This window comes from Lytechinus pictus, chromosome 7 (assembly GCF_037042905.1).
Source record: "Lytechinus pictus isolate F3 Inbred chromosome 7, Lp3.0, whole genome shotgun sequence".
Classification (NCBI taxonomy): domain Eukaryota; kingdom Metazoa; phylum Echinodermata; class Echinoidea; order Temnopleuroida; family Toxopneustidae; genus Lytechinus; species Lytechinus pictus.
Genome location: NC_087251.1, coordinates 19882018 through 19898931, shown reverse-complemented (window position 1 = coordinate 19898931; position 16914 = coordinate 19882018). Strand labels below are relative to the sequence as shown.

General features: G+C 36.2%; 1 protein-coding gene across 2 annotated transcripts in view; it reads left to right on the top strand.

Moving 5' to 3' along the window:
- LOC129264798 (homeobox protein six1-like) overlaps positions 1-16914 on the top strand; it is a 59904-nt gene that overhangs the window by 31505 nt on the left and 11485 nt on the right. Inside the window, exon 2 of one of the 2 annotated variants that reach the window (XM_064102167.1) lies at positions 12866-13016. The exons of the other annotated variant lie outside the window; for it this stretch is intronic. The gene's annotated coding sequence lies outside the window, so the exon portion shown is untranslated. The remainder of the gene's footprint in view (positions 1-12865; positions 13017-16914) is intronic. 2 annotated transcript variants of the gene reach the window in all.

The window sequence follows — 16914 nt, the reverse complement described above, 5'->3', positions numbered from 1 at the left end:
TGCACGCATGATGCACTACAAAACTCATTAGGTTATGTGGATATAATATCGTGCACAAAAATCAGCCACCTCCAAATATTTGCTCAGAATTCGTTGCCTAAAGAGAAAATAAATTTTGCATATTTCCCCCTTTGTTATGCAGACTCAATTCAGTAGCACGCTCGTGCTTATATTCACGTCACATCAGTGAGATTTCAACAATTATGTCTTGTCCATTGAACCCAGGCTTCCATTTTTTTTCTACACCAAATAAACCTCCCGTGCTCCTAGCACTTCCTCGGGAAACTGCCGGGGGCACTTTTTGCCCATAGCTGGGGCTGCCATTCACCCCTAAAGCCGCAGTCGTCTGTATCTAGAAGGGAGAGATTATTCTCTACAAAGATTCCGTCTCCTTGGCTACGAGGGTTTTTTCTCGGTAAGTAGGGATAAACATAAATCAAAAGTTAAAAATGCAATCATAATGATATTTCTTGCTTCAGTGTCCCAGCCTTGTAAATGAAATAGAATAGATTATTCATTGCTACCGATCATAGCGTCCAATATATGTTTGTGGAAGCCAGTTTACGATTCAAGTCATTTTTACGCTTACCAAGTCACTATTTTGGCGTCTTTTGTGCTAAAAAAAATCTACCCAGAGGAAAATATAGATTGTGTACCTTTACAGTGAAACGAAATCGCCCTCTTATTTCATTTCAAGTAGAAATTTGCAATATTCCAAGAGAAGTTGAATGTCAACCAATCGCTATCGGTTTTAATGGTCGCGCTATCTTCAGTAGATATTGACTGAGTATTTTTTTAATTTCGTCTAATTCGGATAACAAGAACTGTAAACCTGTGTTTAGTTGATTTAATTGATAGAGAGTGATATGATAAGGCATCATGGTAATTATAATGAAGACAATGATTGGATTGTTTGAACAACACGTTTAAACAGCAAGTTAACGACCATGATTGATCCGCTTTTAAAATGCAAAGGGTTATGCTCCTTTTCGTTTTTTGTAACGGTATGTTATTGATCCCATGTAAAGAAATGTAATATATTTAAACTATAAAACACAGATTTTAAGAAAAAAATAGTAATCATCGGTTTATTTGTCATGATCTCTAAAAGCATTGATATAACACCAGTGAAATGTAACGAAACAATTGCCATGCCAATCATAATAACATTTCATCCATGTTTATCGATGATTTTATTACCAAGGCCATTGAGTCTATCCTTATATCCCCAATCATGATTAAGTTGGTTTGTATGATACTTTGATGAAGTATGAATGTAGTTTGAAGAATTGAGTGAGGTGGGTGGGCTACAATACGGTAAACTCATGCTACATTTTGATGCAGCCGCGTACCACATGGCTTCGCCTGCTGAGTGCTGTGCCGTTGGGTCGGGGAAGACCTTACCCCGCTTCCACCTCTTTCAAGGACCATTCCGCGGCCTTTTAACCTCTCGTGGCTACCTCCGGCTGAAAATCATATTTCTTTTCCGCTCACCCTCTTTTAATTTGGTCTTTTGAGTTTTTATTTCATTTCGTGCTGTCGGAATATTATCCTCATTACCTTGACATTGTTTTCCTGACAAATAAAAAAGGAGAAACATCAATGTTTGGTCGTACACGTTTCTTCAACTTCAATGGAAATATAATTTTTAACAGGTTTTGATACAAATCTTGGTTAATCTATCTGATAATGTTTAACTCGTCTTGCCTCTGATTTCAATCTCTATATCTGATGATAACATGACCTCTCTTTTCAGTCCTGGCTTATCATGTCTTTCTTTGCATGAAAACAATTTTTAGTATTTTGAGTCGTAACTGCATGTTGATGCCCAATTTCCAAAACTATTCGGGTAAACTGAGGAGAAATGTCTCGGTGTTCAATTCATTTATTCAAAATAATATTTCATATTTTGCGTTCAAGCTCCGCTGTGCTGAAAACAAGTTTTTGCTTAACTTTGTGTATGATACAAAACCATGACTCATTTGGGAAAGGTTTAAATGCACCAGGGCAACGTGTAATGTTAATTCTGCTCATAGCATTGGTGTGGAACACTGGTTTCATTTTACACGAGGGCGAAATAATGAAATATATGAGAGGGACCGTCTTCAATACATTGAAGAGATCCCCTAAGCATGATTTGAAATAAATTCATATGTATTACAACGTTTGCATAAAGTCGATCATTCATTTGGGTGCAGTTATTCTTTCCATTTTCTTTTTATATTTCAAGATTTATTTTTGCAATTAATATTCGTCAGTTCCTTAACGGGCGTAGGTTCTTGAAGTCAGCATACATTTCTCTAGAGATAGATATACACAGGTCAAAAAACCTTTTTGTTCTTTGCGCTGCTTTATGTTCCTTTATTAGATGAGATACGATACAAAGCCACTAAACTTCTTTAAGTGTTCGAAGATGTTCTTAGCTGTTATTTCTTAAGTTATCCTGCGGATCACTGCTCCGATGACACTGAACTATTTGATCAAGAATGAGTTCGGTGAACAGGTTGACCCTTTCCCTTCCTTTACCCCGATTAGGATTTATTCCCTTTTAAAGGATGGAGAATAGTTCTATAATTCATCAATTCAAACCTAATGACCCGAACCTTCAAATCTCACCCGAGTGATATGCAACACACATAGCTTCAGAGAGTCATCGACGGATTAAGAAGCTTTCATGGGTATCTGCAAGTAAAATGGTTATCTGACCGAACCTGAATTGCTCTGCAGGATCAACTCTTGTAGTTATCCGGGCAGGCATTAATAAATCGTTCTTAGGAATGAGTCTGTCAACAAACCCAGAGAAAGCGAATTTACGAGATATAGGTGATTAAAAGTAAAGAAAACAAAAAACCCACCAAGCTACCACAGAACGCGAATCATTTCTATGATTATTATTTTGTATGAGATTTGACACCCACTGAGGCCCCAACTTAAAGCCACTACGGGAAATTATAAAAGCGTGCTCAGGCAAAATATGCAATCACATTTCTTATTTTGGTCATCATTTTGAAATATTCGTTGATGATTATTGCATGGGTGTGAAGGGAAAAGAGGGGGAAGAGATGCTTGATGTTTGTCTTGTCTGGTCGCGCGGAGCGAAGCAAGGGTTGGAAAATGAATTGGGAGACACGCCATTGGTTCCTGATGGGGCATCGAAAAAGACGCCATAATAACTGACTTTACCACTGGGGCGTTTTTACCATGCCATCATCCTGATAATTTGAGTGGATACCTATCATGGTTTACTTCCTCCTTAATTGCGGTTTCATGCCCGCAGAGATTGCCGGTGGCGCGGGTGGACGGTACCCGATCGAAAGCATCAACTTTCAGCAACAAAATATGTATTGGCCTACATTCGTCATATTGTTGGAGCCATTCCCCGGGAATAAAACCACGTGACCCATGGCCTTTGGAAATCGCCAGATTACGGAGACTGACCTCTGTTATCCAGGCAGTTTGGAAACTGATTCTCGTGACAATGTGAATGTCATGTAATCACCTCTACTCCAATGCACACCTGACTAGGATGTCACGATCTTGAATCAAATCCTTATCTTCTCATGCCAATCTTAGGGACTACAGATACCTCATGTTTCCCGCTCTTAATTCACTCCGATACAAAAGTTGTAATTAAGTCCGGAATCTTACATGTAACATAAGCAAACTTGGGTCAAAGCAAACTGCATAGTTTGTGGATTTCTCGATTTGGAAAATTAACTTCGACCAGCCTGGCTTGGAGAGCTCAGCCGAGTCACCAGATTTTGTGTCAGTCTCTGCATCGCTACAAGCAATGCTTCAAGACACGGCACCCACTCGCGTACGCCCAAAATACACATCTCAAACATACGACCGTTCATGGTCTTACGCAGACACACGAACGGAAGTAGTAGGTACTTGCCGAACCCGGATGAGTTTCCTAATTCTACCCCCATGTCTTCATTTTGGAAAACATCCCTCCCCTGAAATCACATGTTCTTTCCGGCCCACCTCTAGATCAATTAACACTTGGGGCAAATCGTTTTAATAAAAACCAAGAAGAAATCAATCTTGTGTAAACGGTGTATCTTACGAGTCCTCTGGCTAATTGCTTGAACAAACTTTGAGTAACGAAAAATAAAAGAAGGCATGTTTAGAGTTTGGCGCCATTTAAGGGTAGCTCCGTCCGCTGATTGGACGAAACTTTACGATCGCCGATCAATGGCGTACGTCTGTGTGGCGATACCCGGGTGACATATAACCCTGAGATTTCTTCAAGAATTGGGGTTTGTAAGGGGTGTACCGACCATTCTAAGTTTTACATTTCCAACAATTTTATTAATTATTGATCTTGAGATTTTGTACTCCGAAAAACGAGAGAATTGACACCGATGAAGATCGAGGCCGAGAGATAGAGAAACATATTGATGCCATCGGAAGAAGGGAAGGGAGGGGGTGAAACAAGAAAGAGAGAGAGAGACAGAAATGGAGATACAGAGGGGGAGAGAGGGAGAGAGAGAGAGAGAATGAAGAGTGTAGTTACGAAACGCGGCTACTATTAAATTGGCTGTGTACATGATAGTTTAATTGTCGAGTGTCGTGAGTATGGTTTCTCATAACTACCAGACTACTACAATATTACGGGTCGTGTGGTCTAGTGGATAGAGCATAGGACTCATGACTACAAGGTTGTGAGTTCAAATCCCCGATCTGCCATCGTTTCCACTTTGATAAAAAGACCCGAGAGTAATATCTGCCGTCTATAAGGTCAGCCAATATGCCTGATTTAACTTTAATATAGGTACAATGTTTCTTACGTAAGTTACCATACACAGAAATGTTGTCACAGAACATGTAACAGCAATTGTTTTCGGTGTAACATGATTAAAGAGCTAGCTAATACACTAGAGGCCAGTAGCTCAACAATAATTGAATTGAATTTGAACATTGTAAAATAATAGCTATTATTAATTATAGGTCTGCTAAAGGGTGCAATCAACTTTCTTTCAAGATAAATATTACAAAAACAAATACAAAATAAAATAAAATTACTCCCGTAGGTTTGTTTGTTGACTTTAAACATGAGGTTATGACGCTAATTACAATAATCTTGAAAAACAAACGCTCTTAATAAGCGTTTAACTATCACAATTTGTTACGATGACTCGCCTCAGTTAATGTAGTATGAAAAGCATACTTAATCACGACATGATTTTTGTTTATTCATGTAATTGTAATGGACAAAGCATTGTCAACGATTATGACGCAATTAATAAAACCGAATAAAAAAGTATGTAATCAACCTACCTCTTGCTATCCTATACCTTCAGCATAAAATATTAACATAAGTTAACTTACGTCAACTTAAACAGAAGAAAGACTAAACGTTACAAAACAAATGCCATACAAATTCCGAAACATATTTCAAGGGACATTTACATATGATTTTATAGAAAACTCTGAGCTCTCATTCAGGACACGTCTTGGAAAGTACTTAGTTGGCATTTGACTTTGAAATCCCTACAAACCAAACCGTACGCATATTCACGTACGATCTGGTAAAAATATGGCGAAAATTATCGGGCCAAAAGCTGTAAAACAAACAGATATAATTTTAAAATAGAGGTGAAAATATTTCAACCCTGAAAGGCTCTTTTCATGTAGCAATTTTTGGTCAAAAAGTTTTAGCTGAAGGCGGTCTGCGCTCCGAAGTTGACTTTTCATTTTGGCAGATTTAAGTTCTGATACTCGCTCACTCTCTGCAGTTATATTTTCTCCCCATCTCCACACACACACACACACTCACATACACCCTCTCCCACACACTTTCTCTCTCTTTCTCTTCGTCTCACACCCCCTCTCTCCATTTTCTTTCTCTCTTAAACTCTCACCCTTTCTGTTGATTTCTTCCTTCTTTCAATATTTCTTTTTCTTTACACCCCCTCCGCCCTCACCCCTCTTCGGCCGGCCAGGGATTGTAAAGACCGTAGCTCTGTATGGCTTAAGGTCGTTTTAGAGGTTAGGAACCCTAACTGGCACGCATGAACTGGTGTTTCTTTTCTCTGGGTTCATGAGCATTGATGCATGGTCCTCTTATTCCCCCTCAAAGCATTCGTAAATATTCCACAAGTCTTGCTCCATTGACGAGTGTAAGAAATGCTGCTGGCTATTTAAACAGGTAATGACGCTGTTTGAATCGACTCGAAATTCCCCATTTTCCCTCTCTCACACTTCTTTTTTTCTTTACGTACAATGGTAAATCTATAATCCTCCTTTTCCATGCGTTTTTGACAGCTTTGGGGAATAATTTTGACACGATGTGGCATTTGCTTGGCAGTAATAATTAACTTAGTCGATTATCGTCGTCTTCGAAGTTTATAGTGATCTATCATTCTCACCCACTTCATGGATCACTTTTAACTTTAAATGGATTTAAGTTTCCGGTTATTATGACAATTAATGTTCCATGCGTCAAACTCAAAGCATACAGTTAATCAATCAACTGCTCTTTGGGGCATTGTTAAGAATTGTAAAATATTGTATTCAATGATGTATGGATAAATCCAATTTGTCTGCGATTGTCTTCAATAGTATGCAATGATAAATGAATTACAAATCCCCGATTTCAACCTCAGCCGCTAACGATGGATATAGCATGTCTATAAACATGTTAAATAAAAAAAAGGATGGAAGTGAGGGTGGGGGTCTGAGAAGTGTATCTATGAACACTGTGGAAGGAACAGAAGGCTTTCAAATTTTGGCATGCTTTTCACCTCATAAACTATTATGCGATAGTTTGGATGGTAACCATCAATATATGGATAGAGCTATGAGCACAATATACAATCGCTCCAATTTTTCTTATCTGTTACAAATAGTTTTCTAAAGATACTCTAACAAGAACGTTTTGTCTCTGTTTTCGAGTAATCGTTCAGCAAGACGTTAATTTACTCTAGACACTCTTCACCCAGGTGTTAAATAGGCAACCAGTATGATGTGAAAAAACGCTGTCACATGCTTAGCATTAAAAAAAAATCAATTTGAGGTCATCATCTCTGGCTAAAATGCTATGCCGGGAGTGGAGAAGGCGCATACATTATGTGCCGACAAGCAATAATTCAATGACTGGGGAAATAATATATCTGCAAAACACTTAAAATCTTAGCTTAACTTGGAACTGTTCCAAATCTTTAAAAAAGAACAATTTTTTTGTAACGGTCATAAATGTTGTTATCTGCATAATCACTCCTTTATATTTTTGATGAAATTTACGTTATGGTGAAAATTCATGTTTACTTATTGAATATCCAATTGAACAATTGACATGCTTGAAACAACGAACAAAAACAACCAAACAAATCCCAAATACAATCCGTTTAAAGATTAATATGGCACAATCTCTGGGATCGAAAATTATTCCATATTGTACATGACAAGGATGATAAAACCATAAAAAGAACTATGACAAGTGGTTAACTTTTCACGGCAGTTTGAGAGGGGAAAAGAAGAAAAAAAATCATAAGGAAAGCTAGGTCCCTTGCTGTAGCTCCTGACTATAAAATTTATAAATTACATCACATTCTTCATGTACTTGCTGTCACGATTTTAGAATTAATTTTTTCTTATAAGCAAATTGAGAATCGGTTTGGTTAAAGAAAATGCCACTTTCAGACAGACCCAAACCGTTTCTTCTGTATGTGGTTGAACTCGTTAAATAATCGGAATGTAGTAAAATTATCCTTTATTCTGAATTGATTCATCAAAACTTTGCGGCCTTTTGATTTCCCACTCTTTTTTTCAAACGCCCAATTAACACAGGGGCTTATGCCATCAATATCACCATCTGATCTGACTGATTTCTAACCATTCCTCACAGTGAGTATACGGTGTGTATTTTATGCGTTATGTTCTCACAATCTAAAAACTCCATCAAAAGCTATCATCGGAGATTGCCACTTGATATGTTTTCATATTTATCTTCCTCGCTTCTTTCACCGATCGTTCGTCGATTGGAAAATAGTTTCGTTTGAGAAACGAAAATGAAGTGGGTCCCGGTGAGATAGAGGAAAAGGAATGCCGTTTAACCCAAGTCTCTAATCCCTCGAAAATGAATAAGGGTATATCACGTGATGTCTTATGGAAGGGGGAGGGTAAAAAGTATACAGAAAACGATATATATTTTTTTTACAAACTATATAACTTTTTCTGTGGTTCGTTCTTGATAGTTTCTTAGAATACACGGGAATAGTTTACCGTATATTTTGATACTTTTGAAATATCATGTCGAACGGAAGGCATAAAATAACGTGTACCTTATATTAGGAAAAATAATAATCGTATAATAAAATGTTGTGCATGAATGGACACTAATTTTACTGAATCTAAAAGGGAATGCATATAATGATGGAATCTTTGTTTTTCACTGATTTCACGTCACCTGTATGGATGAATAAATGGGTGGTTAGGGTGTGATTCGAGGCCTACCCTGTCCATCGACATCCATAAACCGCCACCACCGTTCATTGTCAAGGCAGACCATAGAAAGGTTTTTTTTATTTCCCTCTCCGCCTCACCCTTGAAATGTCTAGTTTCAATCGTGGTAAAATCAAAGGCAACCCGATATTATGATTTGCTGTGTTGATGACAGGTAGGCTTAAGCCATATTCCTAGCACCCAATGCTCCCAATCCCTTCTTCACTTTATCATGAGCTCAGGGGCTTGATGCGGCGTAGCCTGGCTCTATAATCTGGTAAGAGGGTGGGGGCGTTCATCGTCTTCATCATCAATTCAATTTTTAGAAAAGATTCTGCCATAAAGGAAGCAGCAAAGACTCCAAACTTCGACAGGAAATCATCAATGCAGAATGCATTTTCGCAAAACCTCTTCCAAATATTCCCCACCAAATTGAATCATAGCCTTCTTGATTGGGGAATTTGATTGACGAACGTGTTGCTGTCTTCTTTATCCTTCCCAACCCTCCTTATTGTATATCGTTATGCGGGCGTCAATCGGTCGACGATATAGAGTTAGACCACAAAACGCATACACAAGAAAGAGAATTTTGTGGTTTAGGCATCTGTTGAAGAAGAGGTGTTCTGTTTGAAATAAAATAAAAATAACTTGTAATTTGAGTACATGCTTGCGTGGTCAATGATGAAAATATATAAAGTGAAACTTAAAGAAATACATCGAAATCACTTCCATTTCGATTTTATTTTATGATTTTCAAATGTTTTTAGTATAGACACAGATCAAATCTAAAAGAGAAACAAAAGCATTTTTGTAATGTCAAATTCACGCTTGTACCATTTCACGATAAAGAGATCACTTTCCGTTTTAATATTACCTCATGCAAATCGTATATTGGTAATTCGATGGTCAGGTCATTATTTGACGAAATATATTGAAGGACATGGGCTTTGTGTGAGTCATCTCCGGGGTTTAGCTTACAGAGCTTAAACTATATATTTCAGCCGAGGATGCAGGTTCGAATCCCAGTTACGCCTTCATCCTTATCAATATCATGAATATCATCAATACACTGTGATAATAATCGTTATCTCATTATCAATGTTGTCACCGTAACTTTTATCACCAATACCACAATTTCCACCAATATGATCATGATCATCATCATTTGTATCATCTTAAATGACGTAGTGAACCAAAATATTTTAGGTCGAAATCGAAGTGATTTTACTTTTTTAAGTGAAAATCTCATCCTCGGATAGATTTTTACATAATCATTAGAGAAGTATCAAATTTAACTTTTTTTCTTTCTTTTTCTTCATTTTGATTATTTTGATTATTTATTTCGTCGTGAAACGTTTTTGGGCCCCATTATCCCCTTTATACGCAAGTGATCATTATCATCGTCATCATCATCATTATCATCATCATCGTCGTCGTCGTCATTGCCATCCTCTTCCTCTTCCTCCTCATCATCACCATCATCACCATTATCCTCAATCTAAATATCTATGTGAACATGGTGAAAGTCTGCCAATCAGATTATTTTGCTGTACTGTTGCTATTCATATCTATTTTTCTACTCCATTGTCTTCATCTTCCCACCACGCCTAATGGCAATCTTTACTCTTTACATCTCCAGTTCTAGTCGACGTCGTGGTCGTTTTACCGTCGTCATCACTTTCGTGATATTTACCATTCCTATCAATCATCGAAGTTCTATTCCAATTCTTATTCCTCTCTACTAAGGACAGGATCTTCATATAGTGATTTGATACGATCTTAAGATTAATAAAATAGTTTAAAATTATAATATTTCTATTCCACTTTCTTCCGATAGAAGGTTAGTGATGTCAGTATCTAACAGTGAATGATCATATAAAGTCATATAGATGTATTACCTTCATCGTAACATTACGGTCAATTCTTAGACGACAGGATTCTAGGAAACAAAACGTAGATTATTATTTTTTATTTAAAAGAATTACGAATTAACCAATTCCATTGCAAGCATGAATGTACATGTATCGTAAATTCTCCAAATAAATAAATCTGGATGAAACAATCTATTATATGTCTATTTATCAAATTGTAGGTCACTGACCAAAAGGTTAACATATACACAATGGTGATTGTGGTGAATTGTTAATTTTTGTTTGAATGGTTTCTGGTTATAAAACATTTTACCATAAACAGATAAAGTAGGTGTTTTAATAATCACTCTTTATTTTAAAGCAAATTCAACCATGCAGAATACCGTTCATTCCCTAAAACAATGAAAGTTACATGACTATCATAACCTCGTATAGTTAGAGCAAAATAGGGGATGTCTTATAAATCAGAAAGTATAAGTTATTGGAGGCTTTATGTAGCAGTCGACATTACTTTTATGTTGTTCATGTAATCTTATTTTTCCCTCTTCTTCTCAAGTTTCATACGCATATGCAATTTTTGTATGTACGATATTGTCTTTGATTCCAACATCATTAAAAAAACCAACCCAATCACGATCAAGCATTGTGTAATCATCCCTGGTGTAACTAGTTTTAAAAGTACCAGCATGACAGATTCGTGTGTCACAAATGGATATAAATCTTAGCAATTCAATGATTTAGAATATTATTAACCAAGCGATGTATGATTTAGGAGTTTGTATCAAAAATATGGTTCGATTGCTTAACAAAATTTCGTAATTGAAACTGTATTTTACAAAAAGTTTACAGTAGCATTAGAGACAATAAAAGTCAGTGTAACATCAATTCAACGGGCAATGGAAACCTTATAAATCATAGCTTTGAGTACTAGTACCTTGAAAATTATAATCATAATACACACCAAAAGGGGAAAATAGTGTACTTCTGTAGATATATGATATATTCTACTCTGTATAACATTTTCCTTCTTATATTTCATGGCCAAATTGTAAATAATTTGAATCATTTCTCATCCGAGTTATGGAATTACAATGCTTACATTAAAAACGCTGCTTCAAGTTTGTTTAGAAGATACAGAACCTTAAACAATGTTAACAATATTATTTAATCAATGTGTTATGAAATTCCTAATGTAAAAAAGAGAACTGTCTGTGTTTTCAAACAAACCACTTTTCTATGTATGCGTGGGTAAATTTAGGAAATATATCGCTGTGAAAATATTCGCTTATTGCGAATGAATTTCCTTCAAACCAGAAGACAGGTCGTTACATCAAGGAGAGAGAAGAGTTGCAAACATTAAAAAAAATACTCCGATCACTAGCATTTCGCCATAATGTCACCCCTTGGAATATGCATGTATATATCAATAATATATTCGTCGTCCACAGTTCGCTTGTAGTTTTATATTTTGCTATCTTATAATGCTACCTAAATGACTTTAGGTGAAAGTGATTGAATACGAATTATATCATTTCCTTATTAAAACAACATCTAGTCCTCAAATCTCTTATGACAGAAAACTCCATTGAAAACTCTCACCCATAAGGAAATCAACCGTACAAAACACATATTGAAGAATATAAACAAACTTTATAACGTATATGATTTTTTTAATGAAATGACCGCTAGCTTGAAATAGATTTGTCATGTTTGTATCCTCGATTGTTGTGGGTAGACTTTTGACCCTTTAAATATACTTGGCAGACTATTACTGCCCCATGTCCCTCATGGTCTAACTTCTCGTGACATTCGTAAAAACGAGTGAGATATGTTCTGTTTCCATGGTAACCATGGTTGACGGGCTGGCATTGTTTTTGATTGGCAGAATAAAGTAAGCCTGATGTCGGCAGGACCACATCTGCCAGTCTATATCTCAAGTAAGAGCGAGTGCCTCTCTTCGCGTCGCCCCGAAAACGCTGGGGTCCCCATCCGTCAGCGCTAGCACCGAGGGGTCAGTAAGTAATACCAGTACGGGTTCACCAAGCTGATGGATGCAGAATTGGTTCGAAACCCGATATCGCTCACTGGAAATACTAAGCACCATTCATGAGCTCTCTCTCCAAGAAAAATAGTAAAAATAAAAGAAGAGAGAGAAAGAAAAAAATGAATGAAAGAAAATAAAACAGAGAGAGAAAGAACTCTGGGATTAAGGATTTTGATAGGAGTTTGGTTGACAGAGAGTATAGGGTAAGGAGAGAGGGTGGCGAGTGAACCCTGGTTCACCGTTTGGGGATTTAGAAACCGGTGCTAATTGCTTACACCTTTACACCGATCTGTATACTGGGGTCTCTACCCGATATACTATGAGACCCAGAACCATGGGAGTATACGATATTTTAGTTGTGATGAAGCATAATCCATACCATTCCATAGACACGATTTTCACCTATTTGACATCATTGATTGCCCTATCGTGTCCGCCCATATGTCATGCCCCAAATAGATATCTTCAATTTCTTGCCCCTTTTTTTTTCATTACGTTCCAGATCTATGTGAAACAGGAGCCTGGGTATATCATGCAAATATCATTGCATTATCTTGTTGTGTGAGAACGGTGTAAAAGGAGAAAAAGAATGGAAGTGCTAAAATATGGAGCTGACTTCCAACAAACAAAATTTCACTTGGGACTGGCTGAGAGTGAGTGTGAATGAATAAGGATGATGAAGTTGACTCTCTTTAGATTACGAGAAGCAAACTGTCCATTATCCACATCCATTTTTGTCTTTTTGGAATACCGCCCCCAACGACACGTTTCACCTTAAGCACGTCATTATTTTGTCACGATGAAGGCAAGACGTCCCATTTCTCCAGACGTAAATAGCAGGGCTAGTGACGTTTACGACTAGTGTAAGGTGCTAAAATAATACGAAATATCTTATTTTATAACAAATTACTTCGTTATTGTTACGGTTATTTATGTATGAAAATCATGATTGATCATTTCCCTTACTTCACAATCAATGTCGTGATGTACGCCCTTAATTTGAGAAAACATGAAGCGCAATCTATCAGCTAAAAATCTTTGTGGAAAAGAAAGAGACAAATTATATTGTTAAAAAAATACAAACCAATACCACATTGTAATGACAAAGCATCGTGTCATTTTGTTCTGTAAGTTCTTTGAAATGACTCCATTTCTTTTCCTATTCTCCCAAATCTTTCTTTATAAAAGCATCATTCGAAGAGAAATATGCCCCTTCCACATTAAAATTGTCAAAATCGCAATGCTTACAATAAAAACAAGTTTTATATAAATTTCCAGAAAGGAAACTTAATAATCAATAGGTCTCTTTCCTTTGTATTAAGTTGAATTCTTAAGTTTTCTTAAAGAAGTAAAATCGAATTTCTTTCTTTTGTCAACCTCATGTGGTGAAAACTTTACCTTTATAAAGTTGTATACATGATGTTTTTGTATCGTTTCAATTCATAATTAGGTAATTGGTGAGACATTACAATTTTCATTTGTTTAAATTTACAAATTTCTATTGCGAGTTTCTTTTATAAAACACTTTCAAAACCTTAACAGGCAGATTTCAAGAATAAATCATTGACTGAGGTTGGCATTTTATTATTTTTCAAAAACAATCAAAATCATCTGCAGCCTCTATTGGCAATCTTAGACAAGGAGTCATTGAGTAAACAATTAATTTTTTTCACTTCCTCCTACAAGGATTTTTTTTTTTAGCTTTGTTAATACCAGACAAAAATATTTTTGTGAAAAAATGAATGAAAGAATCGAATGTCGCTTTAGAAGATCATGATATTTTGAACATACATGTATGTCATATTTACCCATGAGGTATGATTGAAAAAGAAAATCATACGAGGGCATGAAAAGGCTTGTATAGGACAATATAGGCCAATGATATTTTAAACGTTACAGAGAACAGTAAAACAATTGAATATGACCTCATGTAATTATTGGGTCTATATACGTTTTTTTTACATTTTTTTGTCTTGTTTGACTATTTTATTTTTGTATTTTGTTTTACTGTGCAGTGAAAGTGAGCGTAGAAAATAGAACAAGAAGCTTGAATTGCATGTGAACCGCAGTTGAAGTAATTTCGATTCAATTATTTCCCCTCAAACGCTCACCGTGACCTCTAAGTAGACATGAATATACCTGGATATTTTAGAGGTAAACGTCTCTCATGGTTAACTTGAAATTCCCAAACCGAGAAAGTTCAAGAGGAAAACCACACAGCTTTTTAAAGTTTACGGCCCGACTCGAGAGCTGTATCGACACAACGGCCCCTAGCGCTTTACATCGCTCAAGAACCCTCGAATAGGTCTCAGCTTCCCTATCAGTCCCACGTACCGAGTTTGTAGTGGGGTACTTCTCCCCTGCCTCGGCGGGATCGGGCTACGTGAATAAGACCCCGCGTTGCGCCACGACGAGCCGCCTGGAGTACCGACTCGTTTCCGTTCGGGTCGGTCTGGGATAAAACCGCGGTAAAATGAGCTATATCAATGGACTAGATAAACATATAATATCTCTTAGCTCCGTAAGCATGACTCTTGATCAGGCAACAATACACCTAGAGTGATACAGGTAGAAGACACTGATATTTCATGGGATGAAAAGTCAGGAACTCGGTGCCTATGAACGATATACCCACTCCATTCTCTAAAAAGGTGTGTTAAGCCGCGATGGTTGATAACGCCTCAGTTCTTTTACTGGTCATCTTAAAAAGCAAAGCTTTAGGCTATGCTACCGATATTTCTTTTGTTCATCATTACTCCTCACTGTACATGATGACTCTTCAACAAGTAAATGGAGATTATTCTCCCGAAACCAAAGCATGTATATGATGCAGAGAATGCCCAAGTGCTTCCGATACAGTTTGTGCAAACAGAAAGCGAAGACAACAACATCTTTATCACTCACGCATGCCTATGCTATCGAACCATCATAGTAAAAAAAACAATGAGACCTTTCAGAAAAAGCTCCATGAATTTTAGTATTGCACACTTTAAAAAAATTATATTTCATACATTATAAAGTAATATAAAATATGCCAAAAGTATAGGAAGTAAATAAGATCCCATTTACAAAATATTGCGGTGCCCTATAATAGTTAACGTGGACAGATTACATATTTAATGTGATGTGAATTCACTGTTTAAGTTAGATGTATACTTATACTTGATTCTTTCCAACAGTGTAAAGTTATGTTATTGGGATTAAAAGAAAACTATACTAAAAGTCCAATAATTCATTACTGTATATGCTACTTTTTTTTATCTGTTATTCAATATAAGCATATAGGCTGACTTGAACTGTAAAAATTATCACAATATTATCGTTTGGTCTTTGAAAGTTTATAAAAAGTATAGTAACTATCTTATTCAAACTTCAGACAAAAATACTATCGAGGCATCTAGGAATTGATAAATTATAACAACCTACATCAAATCATTATCTCTTGAATTAGATTGATAATACGTTTTTAATTTGACTGTAGAAGTCCAAAACAAACCTGACAATCATTATTTTCTGGTATTTAATTGATCAGTTACCAGTTTTTCTCAATGTTAAATCTCCTGAATGTATGCAAAATACAATTGATTTTTACTATAATTTCATGAAGTGTTCTTATAATTTATAGTCAGATATATTATGCACTACATATTTTGAAGGACATTAATAAAAACATGAATAAAAAATATTTCGGAATATGTAGAATGAACACAAGAATGAACGCTGAAAAACTTTCTTAACAAAACTTCCTGATTGCAACTATGGTAATGTTTCTGTTCACATATTTCCATCTCCGTTTACAATCTAAATTTATCAGAACGCCTTTCCATTTGATATCATTTTACATCTAATTAAAATGAATCCAAAGCAATTTATTGCATTACGTTAGTGAAAACTATTCTATTTGCATTCATGTTCAATCATGTCTTCCGTCATGACCATTATAACCAAAAACGTGGTTTGCAAACCACATTGACTATACACAACCACAAGAATTGTCATCTTTGGACATTTACTTTCTCTGTCTGCAGTCAAAGGAAGAGAAAGAAAGGCCATTGGGGAATGCATCTGTGAGATCTCTGTCGAACTGGTAATATTTTCTGATGTTATCGTGTCAAAAACTGAGAAGAAACAAACCATGGTGGATCGTTCCACGCTGTGAGAGCAGAGGTACCCTAGCTTGAAGGCAAGCCTGTAAAAATCAACCCCTTTCTGCTTCCAAATTTTGATGTTTTACGATCCACACACGCGCTCCTGCAACGACTGCTTCTCTCAGTAGATTTGCGAAGATCATACATTTTCTGAGATATAGAAAAACGAAAAAAAAAAACCAGAAACAAAGTAATGATTTATCTGTATTATATCGCCAAAGTCAGCACGAATTTCTCGTTCAAAACGCTGTGACGAGCAATATGCTTTGAACGATTAATGGAAAGTTTGTCCGGTATTGATGTGTATCATTATGATCAAAGCAAATTTCAAATAATTAATCATTTCACAATCCGTTTTATTTTTTAAACTGCTATGAGACATGCGAAAACTGTATACATTTTA